The 27,413-nt window shown below is 40.8% G+C and overlaps 1 protein-coding gene and 2 long non-coding RNA genes across 8 annotated transcripts in view; 1 reads left to right on the top strand and 2 right to left on the bottom strand.

Moving 5' to 3' along the window:
* Window positions 1-14,478, bottom strand: part of LOC122495506 — a 39,366-nt gene extending 24,888 nt beyond the window's left edge. For 2 of the 3 annotated variants that reach the window (XR_006300480.1, XR_006300478.1), the window contains exons 1-2: window positions 14,215-14,412; window positions 3,841-4,047 (exon numbers count right to left, since the gene is read on the bottom strand). This is a non-coding gene — a long non-coding RNA (uncharacterized LOC122495506). Of the gene's footprint in view, window positions 1-3,840; window positions 4,048-14,214 lie in introns of all 3 variants that reach the window. The other variant, XR_006300479.1, reaches the window with a different exon arrangement.
* ZFHX4 (zinc finger homeobox 4) overlaps window positions 12,245-27,413 on the top strand; it is a 185,234-nt gene continuing 170,065 nt past the window's right edge. The window contains exon 1 of one of the 4 annotated variants that reach the window (XM_043601231.1): window positions 12,245-12,763. The gene's annotated coding sequence lies outside the window, so the exon portion shown is untranslated. Of the gene's footprint in view, window positions 12,764-14,845; window positions 15,116-27,413 lie in introns of those variants that run through there. The other 3 variants (XM_043601229.1, XM_043601232.1, XM_043601230.1) reach the window with 3 other exon arrangements.
* LOC122495507 overlaps window positions 20,993-27,413 on the bottom strand; it is a 12,081-nt gene continuing 5,660 nt past the window's right edge. Inside the window, exons 3-4 of the long non-coding RNA XR_006300481.1 lie at window positions 23,032-23,137; window positions 20,993-21,224 (exon numbers count right to left, since the gene is read on the bottom strand). This is a non-coding gene — a long non-coding RNA (uncharacterized LOC122495507). The remainder of the gene's footprint in view (window positions 21,225-23,031; window positions 23,138-27,413) is intronic.

A 27,413-nucleotide genomic window follows, 5' to 3' on the forward strand; every position in this document is an offset into this window, starting at 1 on the left:
AAAATGAACATTTGGGATGAAAGAAAATGTTGACTCTATACACATTTAAAATAGGGCACTTAAGTTAAATTTCCTAAATTAAAATTTAACTCCAACTGAAATTTCCTTTCTGAATATGAATAAGAACCCTATAAAATGGGCACAAGAATCACAACATTATTTTGAAATTGTTCTATTAAAAATTTTTCGCATGTAAATATTTGTATCATTAATACCCTATAGTGTCATAAAATATTCTAAAGGCATGTATGAAAATGCCATGAAATAGATCTGAAGGGGTCATCTTTGTAGCATAAAAATTAAGACTATAAGTAAAGACAAAGTTCCTTACCCTTTGATTCAGACAGAACTGTTTCAAACCCTCTAGTTGAAAGATTTTGATGTACATCTACTTGTTGGTTTTTCAAATTTGTCATTTTTCAATACTATAGAGATGAAAAGGAGATAATACAGGGTTGCACATCGGGAATTTATATTGCTACTTAATAGTTAATATCTTGACCACCTTTAACATTATGCATTTGGAGAGTTATAACCTCAGTAATTCCAATGTTACAGCATTCAGGTGATGCTATTAAATGCCTTCAACTGAGAAGAGTCCTTATATGAAGAATCATTTACTAATACCTAGCTACCTAGATTTCCTGAAGTCTTGAGTCCACAAACCTATTTCTACGTAAAAAGAGTCTTATTTAACTTAACTATAAGGGTAGCAATGTTGTTATTTGTCATGATGTTGACAAAAAGCAGTAGACAAAAAGTTATCTGTAACTCTCAAGTGGACATATTCATTCCCTAATTCCTAGATAATGAACAAGGATAAAACTGTATCTCGCATTGCCTCCCTTCAAGATGGTAAGCTAATGATGCAATAGAATCAAAGCAAGTTATGGGAGGAGGGAATGGGGGCATGGAAAGAGGAACACCTTTTTCTTGGTTCCACAAAGGGCTGAGGGACTAATTATTTTTAAGTATAATCCAACCAACCTCTTCTCATGCTTAGCTGCACTGAGTGACACTATTTGTGATGCCCAGTGTGCTGAAACTGAGCAGGTTGCTGTCAGTTTAAAAATGACTATAATAAAAGTGACCATGAAGATGGATCTTGTGATTTTGCGTTTCTAATCAGTCATCTGTGAAGAACACTTTTGCTTTGATTCAGCAGACTGGTGACAGCCATGATTGATAGTGCACGAGGATGAAAAAAGGTTATTAACTGTCTTCCTATTAAGCTCAATGTATTACCCCTCTAGGTGCATCTCATACTTTAAGTTAAAGTACTTACTCAGGTAAGGTCAAGAACGAACTCTATGGAGATGGTATCCATTCTGCAGAAAATGAGCAAGGCATCCTTGCACTGATTTTTTTTTAATTCAGCATTTCAACTACATTTAATTCCACTGACTTATTTTTATTAGCTAAAGAAGGAAAATTTCTGTCTTCCAAGAGCATCCATACTGAAAACACTAAAAGTATAGAAAATAGCTTTAAATGTTAAGATTTGAACATAGAGCTAACAGCAACATGTGTGTGGCATGTACATAAGCCTGTATTTAAACAGACGGTCAAATATTGTATAATCTCAGGGTATTTTTAAGGGTAGACACTAAAATTGATCTGTGATTAAAAAATAAACCTCTGTATAGTATATATGAAAATTGTCCTAATTTTCAATAATCCATAAGATTATGATAAAACAATTTCTAAGAAATTTAAAGGATCTAACAGAATATTTAGATATTTGCTTTTGTTTAGAAGTAATGTATGAATTTATTAACTTCATCTCATTTAAAATTTTTGACATTAGAAATATTACATATAGATGCACATTTGAATGATGGTATCTGTTCATGTCTTTGAGGAATATAACTACACATCTGTTCACAAATAGCATCATAGATCCTAAAGTATTTAAAAGTTTTTAATAACTGAGGATACACCATTTATTAAATAATGAACTTTAAAATGTTATCATATTTCCTGTGTTCATTCATTCTTACTGAAGCCAAAATGTACTGAAAGACTTTTGTGTACTTCATTTAACTTCTCTTTAAAAACACTGAAACTGTCAAGTTTTATCCTGAGAGATAACAGCTTAAATATATGCATTTTAATTTAAAATTGTAGTATTGTGTTTCTTCTTACATTTCCCACTGTAAACACTCCATACAGGTCAGATGTAATGTGAATTAGCCAGAAATATTTAAGGATATCAATAACTTAGCACCAACGTAACCATTTAAAATACAACCAAATTTCAGCTCTCTGTGCTTGACGGTTCTTCATTGAACGACTCTGAAGAGTAGCCCAGAAAAACAAAATGCTACCAGAATGTTATTAGAGTTTCAGCGCAGGGAAAATCACAGTGCATCCAAAAGTTTTCTCTAGTATATCATGACCTGTTTCTCCAATGTCAGTTATTATACTCGTTTTTGGTATATAATATATTTTGAAAATGTACTGTTTTAATATTAGGATCCATCAACAATGAAAAATAGAGAAAGTAAGGAAATGAAGTTCAATATTTCTTTGAATTTCTCTTTAGAGCCACAAAAATTGGCTGTGTATCCAATTCTGCTTAATATTGCAATTGCTGTTTGGAGAAACCTTTCCAGCTCTCTAGTATTTTATGCATGCCAAGTATAACTTAAATACTTACACATTGAGAGCCTCTTCATAAAAAATGTTAGATCAATATGAAAATGATTTATTTAGTGAATTGTGTTTATGTGGAGTGGACTTAAAGGTAGATTTTAGGATTCATACAAGAGTCCCTCAATATGACACATTAACTTCATTATCAAATGGATTTCTCTTTCTGCCCTATGTAACTTCAACAGACAAACTTGTGCTCTCAAATTCAGAAATCAACTATGAGAGGAGTGATAGAGGGTGATGGTCAATGATAGCATTCTATATTATTGTTCGAATATTTGCATAAGCCAATGAGAACTATGTCGCATGTTTCTCAAAACCACTGTTTGCTTTTAAAGTAAAAAAAGAGAGAGAGAGAGAGAGAGAGAGAAAGAAAAATGCAGTTTCAAACTATCCCATGTAAATTAGCAAAGTGCTCTGAATATCAGTGAAAGTCCAGTCTTCTTTTTGCCTACTTGGGAGTTTAAGGAAAATTGGGAAAAACAAAGACCAAGTAGGCCCAAGAGGAATACACAGAATTCCCAGTTACCATTTCCTAGTGTCCTCTGTTTCTTCTCTGTAGAGAAAATCTAGAGCACACATCGCACATAACACACATTTTAGGAAAGAACAAGGCAAAGAGGCAGTTTCAGATAAAGTTTAGGTCATTTCGAAGGCAGTGCATTAGCATAGCTGAAATTGATGTTGAGCCATTTTTTTTTTTTTTTGCAGACTTAGACACGGCAGACAGTAAAAGTTAAAACTGTAACATTTTCTTTGATACTTTTGGAACTACAGAACACAATGTTGCATTCATTTTGTTCAAGCAAGGGACAGAACTGGTGAAGAAAATCCCCACACCTTTGTGCAAACCCTTTAACTTTGGTTCTGAGTCTACCGTGACTTGGTTTCATCTACTGCTGGGGCACGAGGCGTCTTTAGTTTACAACGTCTAGGGTTTCGAATACTTTTAGCTTGAGACTCTCTTCCGAAGCTCTTCCAATCCTACATACATGTATCTCCCCTTCTCTTCCTCCTCCTCCTCCTCCTCCTCCTCCTCCTCCTCCTCCTCCTCCCCTTCTCCTCCTCTTCCTTCTCCTCCTCTAGACCTAGGGGACGTAGGGTAGGGGTACGAACTGGGTGGTGCACATCCGTGTAGCCAGAACGTGGAGGCTGTCAGTTGCTGTCCGCTCCCAGACTGTGTACCTGAGCGTAGTGGCCACTCGGCTCCTCTGCCCAGCCCACTCCAGCCTGCAGTGTTGCTGCTGTCACGCCAGCCGGTGATTTGATAGGCTTGTCGGGTTGCCATGGTGTTGACTTCTTGCCTCTGAGGAGCTGCCCAATGACTGGAGGTCTGGGATTAAAGCGGGAAGAGGCAGCGGCCACAGCGAATTTCAGCGGCAGCTGCAGCAGCTAGAAACGAGAAGCCAAGAGGACGAGGTCTTTAGACTGCGCTCCCCTCCCGCAGCCCGGACGGCCAGTGAGGGAGGAAGAAGAGAGGTGGGGGAGGTTGAAACGGTGACCACTCGAAGCCAGGAGATACAAGGGAGGGGTCTGAGACCCTCCCGGGAATAACTCCTGAGCAATCTCCACGCGCTGAGAAGAAAAACCTTCCAGAATTCGTTATTATTCCCCCAAGACATTACCTGGCCGGGTGGCGGGACTGGGAGTAGGTGGTTGTTATAAGGGGACTTAGGTGGGCGATACACCTCCCCCCGCCCCCATCCCACCCTTTATTTGGGCAGCGAGGCAGTTTGACAAATAAAGAGGCGCTGTACGGAGAACTTCAAATCGTGGAAAACTAACTTATTCCGAGGAGAGAAAGTGCAGTGAGACCGCAACCGAGTAAATGAAAATAGTTGCCTGGGCCGGCGGCCGGTGGGGGCGGCCCGGGAGGGGGGGGGAGGCAGAGGGGGGCATGTGCAAGGCACAACCCCAGACGGAAACTGTAAACTAGGAAATGAAAGGGAAAGAAACCGCTTCTGTTATAAATTAGTAGGTAGGTGAAGGTTACGCAAAGAAGAAAAGGGAAAGTAAAGCTGTTAAAAGAATAGAATAAAACCCCTGGGAGTTCAACTCAAAATCCAACCCCCCCCCCACTCCCCAATCCAAGGGGAGTAGGAGGAGGAGAAAAAGAGTGCATTCTGGTGTGATGAGAACTCTCTGGAATGTCTGGAGGAGAGGATAGAAGTGCGAGGGTAAGAAGACCCGGGTGCTAAATAATTGGCAGGGGAGAGAAATGGGGGAGGGGCGGGGTAGCAAAGAGAGATTCCGCGATTCACCGAAGGGACCCGGAGAGTCGGAAGAGGGGGATTCCAATGGCAGGGGGAGAGGCACAGAAGTTCAGACCTGTAGCGCAGAGGAGGGAGCGACCAGAGTCAGCTGGAGAAGAGGAGGAAGAAGGTGTGTGCTGCGGAGGGGGGGGGGGGGGCGTGGGAAGGCCGCCACCGTCAACTGCAAGGGGCAACTGCCAGGACAGAGGGCAGCGAGAGCAGAGAACCCGAGCGACTCAGGCGGTCGGCGAGAGCACCGCGGGGCAGCCCCCGCGAGTTAGAAGCCAGGTGCCGCACCGCCCGCGCCCCGGCTCGGGGCGATGCGGGGACTTTTCTGGCCAGGAGGAGAGCCGCTGGGTCAGCCTTCACGACTCACCGCGAGTCCCAAACACACGCCTCACTAACTACTTTACAGCCACTTCCATTGATTTTCTTTAACAAATAAACAGAATACCCGTTACAGCAACACTTCCTCTTGCTGCAGCGAAAATGCCACAAGCTCTGATTGCTGCATTTCTCTGGATAGCAGTTTTCACATCTCCAAAATAAATTATTTTCCCTCACTTAAAAGATCACATGTGTGATCACTTTCAGGTTTGGGGAGTCTAACCCTCGCCCCCTTCTCTATGTTGAGAATCGCCTTATAGATTAAGTGGAAGACAGGTCCGGATACAAGTTTGTAAACCTGGTAGGGCTCGCTGACATTTGCATATTAATTTTTGCTAATAAGAAGTATCAATTTGGAAGGGAAACGCCGACGAAGAAAATGACTCCTTTGCAACCGCAGGGAAATTAACACCAGTCCGACAGCCACACCTAAGCTACTCCCCTAGAGTTATCTCTAAAAAACATTTCCCTTAAAAAGAAAGTATTGTCAACTATACTTCAATTTAAAAAAAAAAGTCTTCATTTTAAAGTACCCCCCTTTAGAGCGGTTTCTGCTGGAGGTTCTAACATACATGTCAAAGGGTTGTTGAATTATTCATTATTGTAATTACTACCATCATTGTCATTATCCCTTTCCATGTGGAAATAATTTTATTATCGTAATTTGATATCTGAAGAATTTCCTGTTAGTCGTTTGATAATCATTTTTTTTCTGCTGAAAAGAAAAGTTTTGTTTATAAATGAGATAGAGAAAATGTTTTAAATGCTTTGATGTTTGCTATAGATTTCCGTTTATCTAATCGATCGGAATGCCAATAAAATCGATTAAAGGTTTAGTGTTTTACAAACAACCATTTTGTGCCTTTTGATTTTATGTTCAGAATGATTTTAATAAAGCTAATGCTTTCTTTTAACATTCTCCCTTTAAAAAATCCAAACCTTTATCGTTTTTCCTTTTATTATTAGAAATTGTCAGTTAAAGTTCTTCTAATAGGAAAATAAAAAATATAAGCAATGGCTGCAATGGTTTAAATTTCATTCTCTTGTTGCTCAAGGTATTTAAATAAAGCCCTTTAAAATCTCTGTGAATTATATGCGATCATTCAGTGATTGCGGAATATTAAATTAAACTTAGATAAATCCGCATTGAAGGAGGCAGCACCCAATCCTGAATTTATTTCCCATTTTCTCTAACAGCATCACTGCGCTCCTCTCTTTGCAATGACAATGTGCCAAATCTGGGCATTTTGAAAACATTTTCCATATGCTTTAACAGGGGACTGATAGACAAAGAAGAAAAGGAGATGATCTTTTTGCTCTGAGGTATATTTTCCTTAACATTTTTCTCTTAGACTTTCACTAATAATCATTTTAAAGCAAAAGTTTGAAATCATTTCATTCTTTTTTTTCTTTCACCTTTTTTTTCTTGCTATCTTGTAATTTATTCCTGAAGTGGAATTTTGGTTACAATATAATGTAAAGCTATCATTTCTGTACCTTGGCAAACAACATTTGTTTCAAAATCTTTGATTTAGTTTCTGCTAGCTGCCTTTTGTAATTGAAGATGGATTTAATTATACATTTTTGTAACTTAGATCAGATGGGCTGTTTGTTTGCTGCAGGATTTAATGGTGTTTTTGTGTCTAATATTTAGGGATGTTACATACAGAGGTGGTGGCTTTTCTTCAGTTATAAAGGTCTGCACTTTTGTCTTGGAAATGTGGATGTTGAGATGAATGTATTGTCCTGTTTTCAAATAATTCTATTCGGTAGCCAGTGTTTAGTACATTGTCTAAACAGCACTGTTTTGACTAGATATAGATGTTTTAGGTTTAAAAAGATCACAACTTTATCGTCTATTCAGTGAAATCTCAGTTCTTTCTTTTCCCACTTATCTATCTTTTCCCATCTGCGTCGTTGTCTCTTACAGCTATTCCCCAGATGAAATGTAAAATTTTTGTTGGATATGTTTGCTGGAAATATCTCCATGTGTTTTGAGAAGGGTGTGCTTGTGATCCTGGGTTTGGGGGCAGACAGTGAGTATACTGGTGCTGAGGGAGGTGGGGGGTGTAGTGGTAAGTGATAAGGAGTCCTCATTAATTTGCATAAGAGCTGTTGAAGTGCTTGTGAAGTTGGTGAAGTGCTATTGTTTGGGGAGAGTCCCGCCTGATTTTGTTTATAAACACTGGGCTGGTTGCCTAGAGGGAAAGAAGGTCACAGCACTGTCTGAGCCCTGACCTCTGAAAGGCCAGAGGGTGTCTGACTTTTCCCTCCCCCTTCCCCCATCCCTTCTCTCCTCCCTTAATTCTTCCCTCCTCAAACCGTCTATAACTCCTCCCATTTTCCCCATTCCTGACCTTACCTGTGCCTAACTTTACATAATAATGACTGCACCCCCCACCCCAACACTTCAAAAGCAGGTCAGAACCTCCAGAGGAACAAGGTGAAACATTTACTGCAAAGTAAAAACCAAAAACGGACTTTGGTTAGAAAGAGAGAAATATACAGAAATATGGAAGTACAGATTGAGACCGGGATCAAGATAGGGGCATTTAATGACAAAAAAAGACCACAAAGGAGATAAGAGCCAGGTTGGGGGAGGGGAGGGAATCATCGAACGACAGATTTTAACTGCCCACAAATGCTACACACACACACACACACACACACTTAAAATGTCTTTCCTTTATGAATTTCATTTCATCTACCTCACTCTAACCATCAAAGACAGTGTCCATTCTGGATGTTAGGTCATATTTTACCCCCCCCCCTCCCCCTTGTGAGTTCTCAAGAAAACTATACTTTTTTTTTTTAATAGTAATGAGATTTGGCACTCTTCCACATTATTTCTTGAATTATTTCACTGTAAATATGTTTGTGACACCTTCCCAAATAAGCCCTTCACTTTCCCATTCACTGACAAACTTCACGTCTCGCTTTTACACGCATACACACACACACACACACACACACACACACACACACACAGAGCCCACCTCCCCACTCACAAAATGACAGACATTGGTATCAAGTTTAAGTGTGTTTTGGAAAGGAGTTGCTGAGTTAAAAATGTTAGTTAACAGACTGCCTTTGTTAAATAGCCCCCGGGTGGAGAAGACCCAACAAAAAAAAAAAAAAAAAAAAAAAAAGGAAGGAGGAGGGGGGCTGAGGATCTGAAAGTGTCTATGGTGATATAAAGGGTTCCTAACACTGAAATCTTGTAATACCTCGTTTCAAACTGAGCTCATCTATAGACCCCGGATGCGCGGTCAAAAGACTGGGAACCTTTTCCCCTTGGGCTGGGGTTGGTCTAGAGCTGGCGGGACGTGAGGCAGAGGGAGGTGGGGTATTTGCTAGTGAACTGCTGAGGGCAGGGCGGGGAGACCGGGGGACAGACAGCGGAAGACTCCTTAAAGAGGCTGTAAAGCCCAGAGTGTCCACGTTATAGATTTGGTTAATAAAACCCGCCAAGGAAAAGTCTGGAAGTGGAAATTACCTTTTGTCTCAGTATTAATTACTCCTTGCCTCCGCCACTCAACACCTAACCACCTGGTGTCCCTTTTGGGTTCTCCCCCAGCTCGGGGCTCGGCGTCAGGGTCCGAGCGCCCCGGAGTGGGCTCGGCTCGGCTGGGGTGGCCCTGGAGTGTGGGAGAGGGTGTAGGGAAAGTTCTGGGTACTGCAGGGAAACCTCTGCTCCTTTCACTTTGTAATAAAAAGTAGCCAAACGTTCCTGGAGGGCAGCGGCGGGTTCGCGCAGAGTTTAGGGACAGTGGAATGGGGCGGGGGGGGGGGGGGGGGCAGGGTCAAAGGTTGACGGCAAGGGGTCCGCAGAGACCCGAGAGGAGCAGCTGGGTTTCCTGGAGCGAGGGGCGGAGGAGGAGGGCTCCAAGGGCCGCGGCGCAGCCCGGGCGAGCCGGGCCGATCGCGCCCTCGCCCCGGAGCAGCCCGCGGGCTGGGCTCGGGCTCGCCCGCCTCGCCGCGCCCCTGCCCGCGGCGCTGCGCTCCGCGCCTCTAGGCCCACCCCAAGCAGACCTGCCATCGCTTCTCCCCAGCTACCCTCCTCGCGCGGGCGCGCTCCGAGGCCGAGCCCTGGAGGAAACTCTTGACTCCTTGCTCGTCCCTCTCTGCCCCATCCCCTCAGCCCATTAACCCCCGACCCTCACCCCAGCTTCTCTTCTTAGGAAAGAGGTGAAAGAGGATGAGAAAGAGATGATTAAAAAGCACACACACACACACACACACACACACACACACACACACAGCCTAGGAGGGGAATACTCGCTAGCAGAAGGGATTGCAAAAGTGGGCGCTCCTCTTACAAATCCTCCTTCCTTTTGTTTTCTTAGAATTCAATAACTGTTCCCCCCCCCCAACCGAGTGGGGGGGGGGGAGAGAGACAGAGAGAGAGAGAGAAAGAGAGAAGAGAGATGTATTTTCCAAGAAAAGAGAGGGATAGGGACGTAGAGGAGAAATAGCCACCAAATTTTTAAAATGGTTTTCCTGATTTGACGCTTGGTGTTTTGACATTAATGACATTAATGTTATTGATGATGTTTCAGGGAGAAAAAGGCAAAAGAAATAAAGGAGAACTTGAAAACGAAATGATCATCATTTCCCTATTCTTCCATGCCAGAAATAGACCCCTTTCTTCACCTGAGCCTGAAACAGACTTATTGTTCTCAGGTGTTTCCTTCATCATACGCATTTACCCGTCTGAAATCGCAGGAAATGGTTTTTCCATCAGTGAGCTTGTACATGGAGCCCTCTCCCGCAAAGGGCTTGATCTTTTCTGATTTGAACCTGAAAGTCTCCCTGCCTTCATTTCCCCTCAGTCTTTTTAAAAGCCCCCACCCCCTTCCCCAACACACACCTCAAATACTTTTTTAAAGCCAGAATTTTTGCTCTCTGGGGTGTTTTTCTGTAAACAGCAATGCTACATAAACACCTCCTTCACTTGCAAGTTACAGAGAATTAAAATTTTACCACCGTGGCCATGTATATTTCCTAAAGCACATGGATAAACTCAACTGAGGTACAATCAGCACGCCAATGATACAGTTACTATGCAAAGGTAAGACTGTAAACAAAGTAACCTGAAAATCTTAGAAAGCCATACACTTTGAGCAGATTTCTTCCCTAGTAAGTTTAAAATAGAATGCAGTCTTTGGAGAGGTAGATGATTTTCTTTCTGTTAGCATTTAGTAGCCCTGGTTTATACTATACTAGTACATACATCGACTTCAGATTCCTAAGGTGGTGATTTGCTTTTTTTTTCTTAATAAAGACCATATCTAGGTTGTATTCTCTACTCCAAGCCTCTGGACTTTCATTGTAACCTTAGCCAGCTGTTGTAGGCATCTAGCTTTCCTGATTTGGGCCTAGGTCTGCTCTTTTGAGGACTATGCTTTTATCCTCCCAGGTGTCTTGTTTGGTTTTTAATGCCATTTGCATCAGTTGTAGGATTTTCCAAATGTTCCCTGATAACAGGAGGTTTCAGGCCCTGAAAGGTACATGTTTGCAGCCTCTGTTGTTCTTAGTGCTTCTGTGATAAACCTTCCTGTTGGTATTTGGTAGATCTGGTGCTTAAGGCCTAAGACAAGGTTTTGAAGCAGATCCTGGCGATCCAAAACTTCAAAGGCCTGTCAACTCAAAAGCAGCTAACGCCTCACCTGTCCAGGAACCTGGACATTGAAAGTATTTCCTGTTTTTAGCTTGTTTGGTTTGTTACTTTCACCTTCTCTAGAATTCCTATTTTTGAAATATTATATAGATAGTGTCTATTTGTGACCTGTGGTATAGCAGTGTATCAAGATACAATCTGAGTAGCAAGGAACTATATATATATATATATATATATATATATATATATATTCCATATTCAGATATTCAGTAGGGGGTATTTAAAAGTATGTCTATTCCTAGTTTTAGTTAATTATCTTTTAATGAAAGTGTCACTCATATTCACATCTGTAATATTGGAAAGAGATAATTAGATTTTCAAATGAGAATCAGCCACCTTAAATTTTGCACCAGAAAATACCAAGTATATTTCATTCTAATGAGATCTGTAGTGGGGTTTTAAAATTCATCATAATGTGCTTCAAGAAAGATAATTCAACAGACTTGCAAGATGAAAGGTTTTTTTCCCTAAGTCTTCTTAAAGCTATTACATTGAACTTATGCAATTCTGATAAAATATTCAAAAATATTACATAAAGGCTAGAATCAGATCCCCACTATCACCCCTGTACCCATCACTTATTCTCATTTGAAAGTTTACTTTGACTCAACTAACCGCTGCCATCTTCCATGCCCTGGGTTTTCTCTCCTGAGTGTGTAAGCGAAAGATACCAGCCTAAATAGGTGCCGGTGGATCCAGAGTGCAATCCTTCCTTTGAAATAGGCTGGGCCAAGCGGGGTGTGCACACTGCCAGGCACCCTTTATTTACATACATCTGCATATTTGCTCAGGCCCCGTATTTCGCCATTAAAATGCATTCTTGTTCACAGCAGAATAAATGAAGCAGAGAAAAACTCCTCATTACTCTAACTTACATTTCTCCTTAAAGCTCCCTGGTAAACAAATCTCTGGTCCGATAGTAATTACTTTGACTCATTAAAATTAAAAAAAAATTTTTTTCTACTGGTTAAAGGGCATTGCTTTGGCGGTATTTGTGTTTTATTTTCTCTCCCTTTTTGCTGAGAGAGAGAGAGGGAGGAGAGAGAGAGAGAAAGAAAGAGAGAGAGAGAGAGAGAGAGAGAATGTGTGTGTGTGTGTGTGTGTGTGTGTGTGTGTGTGTGTGTCTAATGAAGTTTGGGAGTCGCGCGCGCAGGGGCGCGTGGGGTGCGAGCCCCGGAGGCCCCCATCCCCTGCCCTGTCCGCGGTCGCAGCGTCCCAGGCTCCCGCCGCAGCGCTCCGAGCCTTGGAAGCCGCTCGGCTCCCGGGCTGCTCCGAGTCCGGGCTGCGCGTCATTTGCAGTCTGGGGAATGTTGATCACCTCACTAATTACACCTCTCTCTCCCCCCCCTCTCCCTCTCCCTCTCCCTCACTCTCCTCTCTCATTCCCAGAGTGCATATCGGGAATAGACACACAAAGACATGCGCACTCAACTTAATCAGCCATTTTTTTAAACAGGGCTAAAACGATAATAATTAGCAGAATAAAGACATATCGGATTTTCATTTCCTTTCCTCCTTTTCCCAACCCCTTCACAACCAAACAGCGAGACCGCGGTCGGCACATGCTTTAACTCCTCCCGGACCCCCGAGGACCGCTCCATGCCCCCCACTTTCTGCTTCAGCGTTTTTATTTTCACCCAATAAAGTTCGAGGATTATTTTTTTATTTTTTTTTTATTTTTTTTTAAATGAACCCTCTCGTTTTACTTGGATGTGATCAGCTGTAAGTAAAATAAAAGCAAAACAAAAAAGAGGCGAAGATCGAGTAGGAACTGCAGGGGAAATGGAAAGTAAGTTTTTTCTTTAACTTTTATTGAGTAGTTTGTGTTAAATTTAGGTCGAGTATCGATTATCTTTCCAGCCTGATCTTGCACAATCTTTGATATTTCGCTCCCTCTCTCTCCCTCTCCGCCTCTCTCCCTCTCTGCCCCTAGCTCGCTCGCTCTCGCTCGCTCTCGCACACATCCCCTCATCCCGACCATCTCTTCCGCTCTGCCCCCCTTTTCTATCTCTTTCCCCCTTTTTTTTTGGCTCAAGGATTTGCTCCGCTGCAAGAGGGAGGGGGCACTGAGGGACCTGATTTTCCACTTTCTTTGCGGGGGGGGGGGGGCTGCGTTTTGGGGATTTAACTTTTGGATTCAGTGGCGGATCATCCACGTTCGGCCGAGCAGTTTTCTCTCCTTTTTTTTTTTTTCTGTCTTTTCGGGTTCTGTCTCCACTGCGAGCCTGTGGCGTTCTCGTGGCGCGGGGAAGCTGTCAGCTCCGCAGCGGCGCGGGCACTGCCAGAGGTCCCCGGTCGCCCCGCGCCCCCGCAGCCCGGTCGGGATGGCCCTTTCTTCTCACTCATCCTCCCAAAGTTTGGACTCTGGGCGGCGGGGCTTGGAGTCCCTCTCCCCCCTACTCTGTCCCTGCTCTACCCGCCCCCCCCCCTTATTCAGCCTCGTTCTTCTTCCTCCTCTTACCACCCCCACCCTTGCCTCTCTCAAGTTCCCCGAAGGGCGCTTAGCGCGCGGGACTGGCGGAGGACCCGGGGTCCGAACGCCTCGGGCAGGGGGGTCCAGGGGGCCGGGGCGCTAGCTGGGGCTGGGCTGCAGGTAGACCCCCGCCGGCCGGCGCGGGCGGCGGGCACCGCCGAGGGCTGCTTGCGGCGGCGCGGGCGGCGCGGACTCGGGCTCTGGCGAAAGGGAGGCAGGTCCGTTAGGAGGCGGGAACGCCGGGCCTCGGGGCCAGGGACCCGGGAGGCGGCAGCAGCTCTCGCCTGGCGCTCTCGCTGCTGGGTGTGTGTTAGACCAGGGATCGATGCCAGCGGCTCGGGGTCAAGAATCTTTCCTTTCCTTTTGGCAAAGGGTGTGTGTGTGTGTGTGTGTGTGTGTGTGTGTGTATTGGGGGGGCTGTGGCCGCTGTGAGAACTGATTTATTCCCTGGCCCCCCAAGGAGGTTCCATGTCTACAAACGAACTTCACCTTCTTCGCCTCTCTCCGCATCAAGTGCGCCTTCCGGCCGGGAGCAGCTAAGGGAAGAGGGGCTGGAATGCGTCGGGTCTCGCCTTCCTCCTACTTCTATTTCACACCCTCCTCCCCACCCCCCATTCTTTCTGCTCGTTTCTATTAGAAAAAAATAATAAAATTTCTCATGGAATTGTATAAAGTTTCGCTGCCGATGCCCAAGTTACTGAGGGTTACCCATCCTGTCCCCCTTCCCCCACGGAAGACGGTGCACTGGTTTGTATTTCTTTTGTTACCTGTGATCCGGGCGGGGGGCTCCTTTCGCGGCTCGGGCTGGGGTCCGGCCCGGAGAGGAGGCTCCGGTGGGCGCCTTTGGCCGCGACTCCTCACTTCCGCGCGGTTCTGCTGAGATCTTAGCTACCGTTCGGTGAGACACTCTCCTTGTAGGTACCAAAGGTTCAGATCGCAAACACGGACCCCCCCCCCACCCCGACCCCTACACACACATACATACACACTCACACTCAACACGTACTCACAGACACACACACGTTCTCCCTACTCCCCCCCCCCACCTCCGGCCCCCACCTTGCCTTTCCCCTCCCCCCTTCCAAAAAAAGCACATACACAACAACAACACCCCCCCCCCCAAACCAAACAAAAACCCAAAGACAAGTTCACTGGCGGAAGATGGTGGATTGACACTGACTCAGACAGAGGCAGGTTCACCAGGAAATCTGGCGGTCCCGATTTCTGACAGTTGCATTTCCTCTCCTTGAGTCCTTCCCCCCCCCCTTTTTAATAACTCTGTTCCATGTTTAATCAAGGATCATGTAGATGGCAAAAGGAGAGACAGAGAGAGAGGAGAGAGAGGAGAGAGGAAGAGAGAGGAGAGAGAGACAAGAGACAGAAGGAGGGTTCTTTTTTTTTTTTTTTTTTTTTTTTTTTTTTTTTTTTTATTGTGTTCTCCTGGATTTTCAGTGGCTTGATCCCTATAAACGTGGAGTGGTTAAAGCTCATATGTAGTATTATATTTTTAGTTGGGTGGATGGATGGAAGAGTCAGGGAGAGGCTGCGGCTGCCGCTGCCTTTTCGGGTGTTGCTTAGATTAAGGCTGAGACTTGGCTGCGATTGGGACGCGACAGTGACACGGGCATCGATCGCTTCCATTGAGAGCAATGCAAAAACACAGCCCGGGTATGTAACACTCTCGGTGCCATCAACATTTGTTTTACTTTATATTTACTGGCAAAACTGACAGAGCAAGCTCAGACTTTCTTTCTTTCTTTCTTTTTTCCCCTCTTTTCTCTTTTCTAACTGAGGAATAAAAAACAATTGTGCATAGAAGTTGTTGGAAATGATGGTTTAAATACAACAGAAAGGAGATATTTGGAATTATTTCACCACCTCTGTGACTGATTGTGTTTTAGAGTTTTTCTTCTCCACAGAGGAGCATATTACAGAAAATGAAGGTTTTCTTTTTTCCTTCCTGGTCTTAAAAAGAGAAAATCCTTAAGGGAATATTTGATAGTTTTCAACGTTTGCGGTTTCAATCAGCAGGAAGGCACACAAAAATAAAAGATGGCTAGCCAGCTGTTTTAACCTCTTGCACCTGGCTTCAGTGTGGGGATCATAAGGTTTATATAGTTATTTTTTAATGGTTTTAATATTTATGGCATAAACTGAGGCGAGAGCATCACTGTATTTATTCAATAGCTGGTTGCTTTTGGATTAAAAAAAAAGTAAAGTCATATTTGAGTGTTTTCATTTTTATGACAATGAAGATAGAGCCAATGAAATATGGGGGAAATACCATAAATCTGAAAAGTGAAATGTACCTAAGGAACAAAGAAAGGTCAGGTAAACCAGCTGTGTAAGTCAAAGCAATAGCACCAACTGTGGGGTTAGACAGGGAGACTGGGCTCTGCGTCTAGGAAGTGAAAGTTGCCACTAAAAGTTAAAAATGTAGGAACCATGTTCAGCTCTATTGTACTCTTTTGCAGTTTTTAGTAGATGAGGCCAAATCTGTTCATTAATTTTGAGCTAGTTGGATTATTTTTAAAGATGCTGCACCAGCAAAGGAAAGCATAAAGGATGCTGAGAAAATCGCTGTTTAATATTGCAGAATTTACTGCTTTCATTCTGACCATGAGCCTAAATTTACACAATGAAATTTGATTATCTCTAATAACAATATTAGATCCTCCACTGGATGGATGAGAATTGGGGTGGTTTTGTTGATTGCAAGGGTTTAATGTTGCATTTCAGAATCTGATGTGGTTTGGCCTCCCTTCCATTAACTGGAAAACCCCTGAGGTTTTACAATTATTTCTTAAAGATAATACATTTAAGATTGCATTGGTAGGCTGAAGAAAAGTCATAAAGGCAAGAAGGGAAGCCCTTAATAACTCTTGAGATTCAGACATGTTCAGCAGTTAGATTGGCTCTGACTTCACCAAGGGTCGACAATGTGTCATTTCCACGAAGCCAAATTGCCCTCTGCCTATATGATATTAATGTGCAAATCAATATTTCAGGGATTAAATTTCCCTTCTTCATTTTTTATGGTTTCTACCTCAATAAGTCTCAAGTCTATTAGAAGAGGCTGGATGATTTAAAATCTTTCACTGCAGAATGGCTTGTCGTAGTCTTGTTTCACAGACCATTTTAGGATTTTCGTTATAAAGACTAAGGGCATCCTAAGGAAGTTGTGTAGTAGTATAAAGGCATGCTCAATAGCATAAAGCCCTTGTTCGATTAGTAGCTAAGAGGTATTGGAAATATAATATATATGTTTATGCAACACACACACACATTCTGCTGCTTTAAAAATATTATGTTAATCACCTATTGATTTATTTCAAAATCAATTGAAGTTCCTTTCTTATTAGTGATTTGTTCAGCATTCTTGAGGACTGTGTTAATTTCCTTAAGGAGTATGCATGAATTGGCTTGGTGTGAAAGTATTTGGGAGGGATTTTCACTTAGCAGTATTTTCCTAAGAAATATTTCCAGAAACCACTGTTTGTAAGAGTAATAATCAAGTGTTGTCATCTGCATACATTGTTGTCATAGCTATCATTGCATTTTGTGGCTGAATGATTTAGCTGATAACTGTTAAAGGAGGCCTTCTCCAGTTCATTGTACATTTATTTCCAGTACTTAGTGGGCACAATGTTTCTTTTAACCCTCTTGGAGAAACACATTTGTAAAAGAAAATATGAGATTTGATTGGAAATAATACAAAGCAGAAATTTGGGAGGTCAAAAAAAAAAAAAAGATTGTGACTTTATCACATAATCTTGGGAAGGCCTACTGTCTATCATTTGGTGGTGGTTTATAGTCTAAAACCATCTGGACCAAGTTCCGCACAGCTGCACGAATTTCATATGTGATAGAACATTTTTTCCATTCAGTGTGAAATGTTCCTTCCTAAAAAACGTACACCAGACTCGCTTAATTTAGTCTGTTAAAAGAAATGCACATGAAAAAGGACAAAAGGCTCTTTAATCTCTGCAAGCTGTTTGTTTTTCTTCAAGATTCCTGTCTGTTTGGGTTTGAAAAGTCATGTTTATTGAGGGGATGATTCTGAGGTGTGACATTAAAATAATATATGATTTTTGGACTGGTGGCCACGCTCCTGCTTAATTTGCAGAACTACTTTTTATGCCTGTCAAAACATAGAGTTAATCTATCCTTATTTACAATTAATCTCAATAAAATTAATCTTAACTATGCTTTATTCAGTGGCTTAAAATATCTAATTATATTCAATTAACTGCTGTCATAGTAATTAACATTGCTTAATTGCCTCTGCATATATTTATGTAAAGCTCATTAGGTGCTGATGCTCCCTTTTCCTTTTCTACTTGCCATTTTTGCTGTTGTCAAACCATTTTCATCTCCCAAGGTTCCACAATGTCAGTGAGAGCAAATTCTTAACATTTTCTTGAAATGGATGTTACTGCTTTTCTATGAGAAGATACTCGTTCTAAGTCTTTAAAGACTAACCCACTCCCCCTTTTCCCTCATTTCTGGTCCCTACCACACTCACAAAATATTTTCTGTCATTGTTGCTAGAAATATGAGAAGCCAGGTTAAGCTTTGTGTTTATAAATGAGGAGCCTTTCTGTGTCTGCCTAGGGGCTGTACCCACAGGCAGAGTTTCTATCCTCTCAGACCATTCTAAGGGTTAAAGACTTGGCCAAGGTTCAAACTGAAAAGCGCCCAGGGAAAGTGCATGTGAATATGTACAAGTTTCATGTAATTAGTGCTTAATTATATTAACATATGCAAATTGTCAACTTAGGAGCTTGTTGAGCTGGCAAAGATCAGCTAGGCACAATTGCTGTATTGTTCTGAAACAATAATGGATTTCAAGTTGGATTGTGGAAACACATAACTAGCTATCTAATTTAACTCATACCATGGTGAAATTTCATTAGTCTCCATGGAGACTGGTTTAATTGTGCTGACTAATGTTCTGGGCTGCAGAATGTCCTAAAAAGAAAGCGTTGTTTGCCTAATCCACCTTACAATGACACTTGTTTGTACATGTTTCCCTTGTGTGAGAATTTGCATATGCAAATAAATAGTTTCTCTGCCCCATTTGTCATGGCTGTTCATTACCCATGAAGAGGACATTGTTACCAGGCTGTTACTGAGTCTCCCAAGACAGGATAGTGTCAACCAGTCCAGCTACATTCTTTCATAATTTGTTTCTGATTAATAGACCAGAGTGAGTCTCCGTCTCTTTGGGCATCTGCAAAGGGAAGGTCAGTTCTGTCACAGAAAAGAGTTTCTGCAGTATGCTGGGGGACTTTTTCTTCTTCCGATCATTCTCCTTTTCTCCATTCATTGGTTAACACAGTCATATTTAAAATAACGTATTCTTGTCCTAAGAATGCCTCTACTCATAATCTCTAGTTTCCTAAAGCAAAAAGATAGGAAAAGAAAGGAGATTCTGTTATTGGAATATTAATCCTGTTTTTGACAGAAAGGTAAACTGATATAATTGCTTTTCAGTTGAAGGAATGGGGGTTTATACAAGTGTGAAAGCATCGGAAAAGGATTAGCATTTTTTTGCATAATGAAAAGCTCTGTTGAATAGGGTTCTGAATGGCTGACTGAATGACTGAGATGAAAGAAGATGAAAATGCTGGCCCCTCTTTCTTTCTGCCTATGCTCTGCTCTCTCTAAAGTTATGTTTGTCCAGGACTTGAGAAAACAAGCAGGGGCTCAGATTTCAGCAACTTATAAGGTGCCCTGTGTTCTCATCGTCACTGGGAAGTACTATGTATGACAATTGTGCAGCTAGAGGATGATAAACAGGGGTATGTATGTAGCAGAGTTTTCAGAAACATGCGAGCCTCGCCAAATATTGACTATTGGGCGTCACGAATTCCCAGCACTTTGCTGTCGAAAACAGTTACTTCAGAGGTGGTCACGAGAGTGGTGTGGATATTTAATTTATGTTGATGGACTATATGGTGTTCCTCCACCACCCCCGTAGGCTATAAATAGCTCTCAATAGGTAGAATGCTTCGTTTGGGAAAGAGCTGTGTGTCCTCACTTGTGGCAATGTTAAGTGTTTTAAGTGGCCCGTCAGCTCTTGTGGTTGGGAGGGGTTCGTCGACCAGGATACAGAGTTATTTTCTGAGGATTTCATTCATCTTCCTGTTGCCTTGTAGGTATATGGTGCATTTCATTTTGAGCTAAGTCCTTTATAAAGTGTCTAAGTATTGTATGTTCGTTCTCGGAGACGTTTGCAGTAAGGTTTTCTCTTGTCACTAGTTAGAGTTGTAACTGGTTATCAGTTGACAACATGGTCAGGGCTCCCTCTTACTGATGTTTCTTCAACCATAATTAGGGCAGTTAAAATACTGTTAAGTGTTGAGACACCTTCAAAGGTGGGAATTGATTCTTTTGTACATATGTAAAACAAATTCAGTGGGGATAATTATTTATAGGTATACATTTTAAACATGCTCTTTCCGGTTTGGGGGTCACCACAGATGAGCCATGGAAAGCTGCCCCAGAGCAGGACTGATAGATTCCACCAGAGGTTAACCTAACCTGTTTTCTTCCCAGAGTGCAGAAGGTCTGTCGGCCTCATCACACTTTAGCAGTTCAGTTGCTGAGGTACTATTAAGATGGTTACATGGAAACTTGGGAAATCAGAAGTGTTTTCACGTAAATTAAAGGATAAGGGTTGCCTCTTGAGTACAGAATATTGTAAAGGAAAAGTGTTTGATCTTTGTTATATAAAGTCACCAAAATTCTTTACTAGAGTCCTTTTAAAAATTTGTCAAGAAATTCTGGATTGTTTCAGAAACTTTTATGGTTAACTTTATGATATGCTTGCAAAAAGTCTTAAAAGAACAAAAAAAATCCACATGGAGGCTATTTTACATGCAGAAGGGCTTATTAAGGTATTTCCATAAGAAAAATGTGTTAATTTAAAAAATAAATTCATTTATATTTTAAGACATTGTTAACCAAGCACCATGTGTTGTAACTGGCAGCTTTCCAGCCACCATGGAAGTGGATCACACATGGGTTAATAGTAGCTTATGTGATGTCTGCATTCTTAGGAAATGGGCAAAAGCCCAGGGTATTCTGATATCAAGATTTTAGGAATCAGACAGAAAGCAGAATATATGTTTATATGTGAGCAGATGGACACATGTGAGAACTAAAAGTGCACAATTTCTCTTGGCACTTGTTTTCGTTATCCCTGATGATATAACCAAGATCTTAGTGCACTCACAGTCTTTGATGGCTAAGGACGAAATGGTCTTTTAATGAGGGCTCAATGGCATTATTTTCTTGCATAAGGATTGTGCCCCTGTGATCTTGCTGGATTTGATGTTCTGTTAATTCCCTAGTTTCAGAGGTTCACAAGTTGCCTTGAAAGTTTGATATGGTTTCACGTTTGACATACAATCCTCAGTCCAGGAATGGCTGCTCTCCACTCCCCTACTCTCTTAAAGGTTTGTGAGTGAAATAAAATATTTGCCATTTTGAGCTATTTTTGAATGTATGCACACAACTTAAAAACGGCTGACACTGAAGTCCTATTTGGCAAGCAACTTATCTCTGATATAATTAGCCACTTTAACATTCTGGAGATTGAAAAAATAAACAAACAACATTTAAGAATTGGGCAGCTTGACTTGGTTAATATGTCATAATGCCCTGATGGTCCAAGACAAGTCCCGAGTAGGTGTTTTAGTCATTCAGGTCAGGAGTTCACACACCAGCATCATGTATTTAGGTGACTGATCATTCCTCATGTTTGCTTGTCCTGGGGATACAACAGTGCACAGTTGATAATTTCTGAATGGTACGCGCTATAACACATACCTCTGATGACAGAGTTTATAGGTTCTATTGTGTTCTAGCTATAAAAACAGAAAGCATTCTGCAAGTATTTACTCAGTCCTAAATCATTTTAACCAGGGAAAATTGACTTTTCGGTTAAAATATGCATTTTATAACTGTCCATAAAATTCTTTTCCTTCACTGTAAAGAAGAAAGAAAATCCATAGCTTTAACAATGGTTAAAATACAAAAACATGTGAGCTGGTGTGTGCCACCTGGTTGTACTGTTAAGAACAAAACAAAACAAAACAAAACAAAACAAAATAAAACAAAACTTGGTAAGAAGGAAGTTTATGGAGAATCTTAAAATTCGCATGCTTGAAAGAGTAAATTGAAGAAGCCCAATCTTTTCCCAAAGTACCTTCATTAAACCTGAAAGGCTTTCTTAATGCGGATTCTCTAAAATACAGTTCTTAGTACTTTTTTCCATACAGTTAGGAATAGTGCAAGTAATACTTAAAATTTTATGAGCCTACTGCTCAATTGAGAACAAGTCATATCTTTGGTTTAGTATATACAAACTAGGAGTGTGTATAAAGACACGTACACACCCACCCACCCTCTTTCCATGTCGCTGTCTCTCTTTCCTTTTTAGATGTAGATGTATTCCTAAGGGTAGCCTGTGAAATTTTCTCTCTGTAGACTAAATTCCTTTCATTTTCTAAGAGCTGGCCAACATGACCACAACAGAAAATAACAGGTAGGTTTGTAAGGCAACTGGAAACTATCAAGATGCTAAAGCCTGAGAATACCCTAGAGTTATTCAGTTCAGCCAGCTCATTTTAAAATATGGGATATTGAATTCAGGAGAAATGATCGTTGAATTACCAAGCAAGGTAGGAAAATGTCAGGACAAGAATTCAGATATCCCAACTCTAGGACCAATGGTCACACAGCTATATTGGCTGCTTGGAAAAGGGTTTGTTGTGTGACTGAATGGGTCTTGGAAATAGAGAAGAAAAGGAAAATGTGCGGTGCAGACAAATACAAGTACAAGTACACTCTGGATGATATTTTATCACTGTGACTGTAAACATATTCTTGGGTTAATTAGGAGGTCAGACTTGAATGGTCCAGATGAGTTTATGATTCATAAGAGTACTGATGACCTCAGTGACTTAAAATGTATGCTTAATAATCATGAACATGGTGTTTTGAAGAATAAGATTTCTATTCTGTGTAGGGAAAGTAAATGAAGACAGGGCCGTGATATTTTAAAGACAGCATAGTGCAGAGAGAATGACAGTAAAAAACAGACATTCTTTTGATTCTGTTTACTTTGGATTCCTCTTTAAATGAGTTTATTTTGACTTAGGCTTTAGATGTTTGAAAATCCACTCCATTTTTGACCACTCAATGACCATTAGGAATTGTGTTAGAGCTACGAGACACCTGAATTAAATTCTTATAATGGATCGTCTTATCCAAATGATTTAACCTTTCTAAGCCTCAATGTCCTCATTTGTATCTCAGAGTTGTTGTAGAGATTACATAACATTAAAGTGTTGTGAACATCAAAATAAGTAAATGTGACAGGGCCCGATACCCTATGTTCCCTTTTCTTTATTTTCAATAGCTGGTTTTGATGTGATACTCAACTGAACAGGATTTGATAAAGCAAGTCTACATAGGTCTTGTGAGTACAGATGCCCTCTCTCTTACAATAGATAGATGCAAGTAGAAACTGGGAAACGGGTATGCATAAAAGGTATATTCTTATCGACACATACCTAGATGACATCTAGGAGGACCATCCTACACCTCTACCACTCCATCATCATGGGTTGTTTTGGTTTGGAGGGCTTTTAGATGTTTAATGCATTTCTGGGTCTTTTTCTAAGAAGCAAATTAGAACAGGAATCGTTTTTAAATAATTCAGACCTTAGTCTATCTACATGAACTCAAGATTCCAGACTGTCCATTATATGCAATAATAGACGATACCACAGTGTTCATTTCAGTCTTGTTGACCCAGCCTGTTTGAAAGCCTTTGAATTAGAGGATTTCCAAAAACTGGATTAGATGCCATAGAAATACCTTTCCATGTTTTTGGTATTTTGATATTTTGATACACAACGAAAGGAGTATAGATACTATGACATTGGCACCCTGTTGATCAAGATTCATACCCACTTAGAGAAGAGATCCAATTACTAATAATCCAGTAATACTGTACAAACCTTAAACCTTTCAATTTTCTTGAGGGATTTTATAGCCAACTTATGAGACTGCAGGCTTATCTGTTGTTGGAGGACATCACAATCCTTTATCTTTTTGTAATAATGCATTATTCATTAGAGGAGTACCCAGGTTCAAAGATGATAAGATTCATGACAAGGGTTAATAAATTTATAATACAATTTTTGGACTATCTAAAAACAAAAATCTATTTATATTATGGACTTTCTTTTTAAAATTCATAATAATTTCCCATTGTGATACACATAAGATACATTTAAAATTATTATTTGTATTGTTATGGGAAATGTAAGTGTACTTGGATCATAAGTTTTCAGCTTTGAGTTTGCTTTTTGCTTAATGTGTGTGGCTCAAAATCTTTGTTAAAATTTTTCTTAAAAACAAAATGTGTGCCTTGCCTGTATTCTGGTCATTTATAACTGGCCCTGGACTTGATAAGAAATACATTAATATAAAGCTAAGCCTTTATTGAGTACTGATAAGGAAATGATACATTTCACTGAAAGAAAAACAGTTAGCATCTCAGCATTTTTCATGATGCTTATTTAAGTGTTTCCTCCAAATAAATTTCAGCCTCCATGAGGGCAGCAACCATACCTGTTTAATCACTGTATTGTGGGGGACATTATTGGCAAATCCTTGGTGCTTAATAAAATGTCTGTTGAATGAATGAAAAAATGAATAATAGTTCATTAAGAATGTACACAGAAAGCTTCAGTTTACTATTCTACTGGAATCTGCCTCTCTTCTTGAGATCTTCTTGAAAAGAAATAAACAACCTTGAAAACATCTGGGTTTGTCTTGGAAAACTCCATAGGGAAGACTATCTTCAGTGCAATCTGAATGGGTTTTTCTAGCAGAGCCATAGATTGTTGCAGTCAGAAGGGATGCAGCATAATCATCTTGCTTAACCCATAAGGAAACTGAAGCTCAGAGAAATTCCTGGGAAACATCACATAGTTACAGAGCCTCGCTGATCAGATCTAATGTGTATGTGCCCTTCTGCAGATCATTTCGTATTTTTCACCTTAGTGGAATTAGCTGCTGCCATATGTAAAGAGTCTATAATATTAATGTGAGAATAATTTCTGTTATGTTGGAGATATTTTCATTTGTGGAATTTCTCCAAGCAAAGGAAGGCTTTTCAGCTGGTACAATTTCTGTGATGACCACAGCACAAGCTGACTGCTCTGGGATTTTAAAGTTAAGCTGCTTGAGATAGGACAAGAATTGCTTGAAAGGTGAAAACTTGCAGGAAAAATGGGGTGGGTCATTTAGTTCTTGAAATGAAGCAGGGTGCAGATTAGGAATCATTATGGTTTGCCAGAAGTCCCTGGTCATAGAAGCCTGTTTAAGTGCTCACTGTCAACAAGGAAATCATGGGCAGCACTTACAGTGGCTCACCTCTGATTTATTCATAAACCTCACACGAGCACTTGGCTTTGTTCTTGCTCTAGTAAGGGGGACTGATGCCAATAAGAACAGGAATAAAGAGCTCCTTGCATGGTCCAAGAGTGAATAGCACTTTACCTCAAAGCCTGACCTCCTTTCCTGAGGTCTGTTATGCTACAGTTGACTCTGATTGGCTGTGTGTTCTCAGATGAAATGAGAGAAGAGGTTATAACAAGTATCTACTCTGTAAACTCCATAGTATACATAACAAGAACTACATAACTGGAACTTGGGTTCTAACTTAACCTAAAGGTTGTGATATTTATGCTAAATGGAAAGGCTTCCTTTTCCCCTCTCCTTTGCAACTTGAAAAGTTTCACATTTAATAGTAGTTGGAAAAATACTGCTTCCTTCTAATTGAAGAATACAATGATCTTGGAGTGAAATGGGCTTTGACAATCCCTTTCCCCATTAAAATGAATTTAGAGAGATTTCATAACATGGGAAATTAAGGGTTCAAGAATAAAATACGTACTACACTGGGAGAAAAATAAAGACCTGGGCTTGCAGATTGATTAGCCATGTTTATCTGAGAAGCTTTATTTGTGCCAACTTACAAGTGATGCTGTGCTCCAGCCACCCATGTTGAAGAGAAGGGACCTTTAAGAGACGGTCAGCTGGCTGGTTTGCACTGGGGCAGAGGTTGAGTAGAGTTACTTAAATCCCCAGAGCGACATTTAGTTAATGCTAGTCTTTTTTTTCCCCCTCCCCTGATCCTGTCCACTTTGGCTACTCTTTTCTCCTTTTGATGAAGTTGGTCTCTTACTACTTAAAGCGCATATATTTACACAAAAATTTCCTCAAATTTTCACAACACATTAACCCAGAAGAGCCATATTAGGAGATGGTGATGAGAGTTAATGATATATCTTTAGATAAAGCCATCCTCCCATGCAATCACATCAGAGTCATCAGCTCATTTGTCATGGCTGAAGTGAAAATGTCAGGACCAATGAGTGTATGAGTGCTGAAGGGGGCTAAAGGGCTTTTGGAGAGAGACATTTTTGTGCTGGGAGTCAGCCATGGCTTAGATTTAGCTCCAGGGAAATATTGGGATTAGCCAGCACTGTGTACAAATCCTTAGCATAACAGAATTAGTTGGGAAGCTGGAGAGGTGGGGTCATGAGTACGGGTGTATTTCTAGACTTATGCTCTAGGATGCAGGCCGGGAACTATGGAAAAGAGTGAGGTGACATAACCGTTATTTTAAGGGATGTGTTTCATTCAGGTTCATTGATTTCAGCAAGATTGAAGCCCTGGATTTGAAGGACATCAAGGAAAGACTTGCAATAACATACACTAAATATGTATATATGACTTTCGTTTTAAATTTGGCTGCACTGAAAAAAATTGATCTTAACGTCTGAAAGCTTTTGGGGGAGATAATATTTGGGCACACAAAGATAAGATTCAGGCACAATGTACTTTTGAATAGTATTTTAAAGTCGAAGTTAATGCTTCATTTAAGTAACAGTAATTATGGTGAAATACTTGTTGCGTTGTTGAATTTACCCAAGACTAAGAAGCTAAACTTCCTTTACACAGACTTCATTCCGAAACTTTAATTGAAAAGTAACTTATTTTCTTTGGCTACAAAAGTTCTTATCTTTGATAGACCAATACTAGCAGATTTATTTCATTTTGAATCCAGTGAACTGTTCTCTTTCAGATAATGCACCCATACAACCTTTTCTTGTTTAATTCGATTGATTTACAGTGTTAAAGTGAAATAATCTGATACCTGTTTCCTGCCCTTTGAGTATTTGTCGTCAAAGAAGCTGATTAGTTTTTCCCCCAGCTCTTTAGCTGTTTTAAATGTATAATTATCATTGCATGTCATTTGATAGCTGCACTAATTGCTGCCAACTATTGTCTGTTTGCACTTAATGCTGAAACCTGATCAACATCCTGCTTTGGTTGATGTTTGGTGGTAAACTTTAATTAACTCTTATTGCATTGAAGAAGAGTTCAGGCTTGGTGCTAACTAATCATTTACCTTCATTATGTCCTGACAGCTCCACTTGTTCTTGGTCCTAATAGATACACCAGTCAGTAAATAAACCTGCAAACCTCATGCCTTATAGTTGCTCCACACTGGTATTTTGCTACCTAAAGTATAAGATAATTGGGCCCAGATAATTATTTAGTTAGTTTAGTATCTCTAGTTCTGCAGACACTAATCTTAATTGCCTCTTTCATGCTGGACAATTTCATTTTAATAGAAACTGTAGATTTGAGATAACATTATTCCTTCAACATGGTTCCTATGAACATGCATCTTTTGAATCAATACAATTAAGCTTGTCTCCTGTTGGAATTCTTGTCATTATTTTTCCTGAAATACTTTTCCTGTAATGATATTGAAGTTAAAGTAATCAGGTTACCAGCAGATCATGTAAAATTCAACTCAAAATTGCTGGCTGCTTGATTTTAATTTGTCTGACATCAAGTTTGTTTGAAA

The sequence above is a fragment of the Prionailurus bengalensis genome, chromosome F2 (genome assembly GCF_016509475.1).
Source record: "Prionailurus bengalensis isolate Pbe53 chromosome F2, Fcat_Pben_1.1_paternal_pri, whole genome shotgun sequence".
Classification (NCBI taxonomy): domain Eukaryota; kingdom Metazoa; phylum Chordata; class Mammalia; order Carnivora; family Felidae; genus Prionailurus; species Prionailurus bengalensis.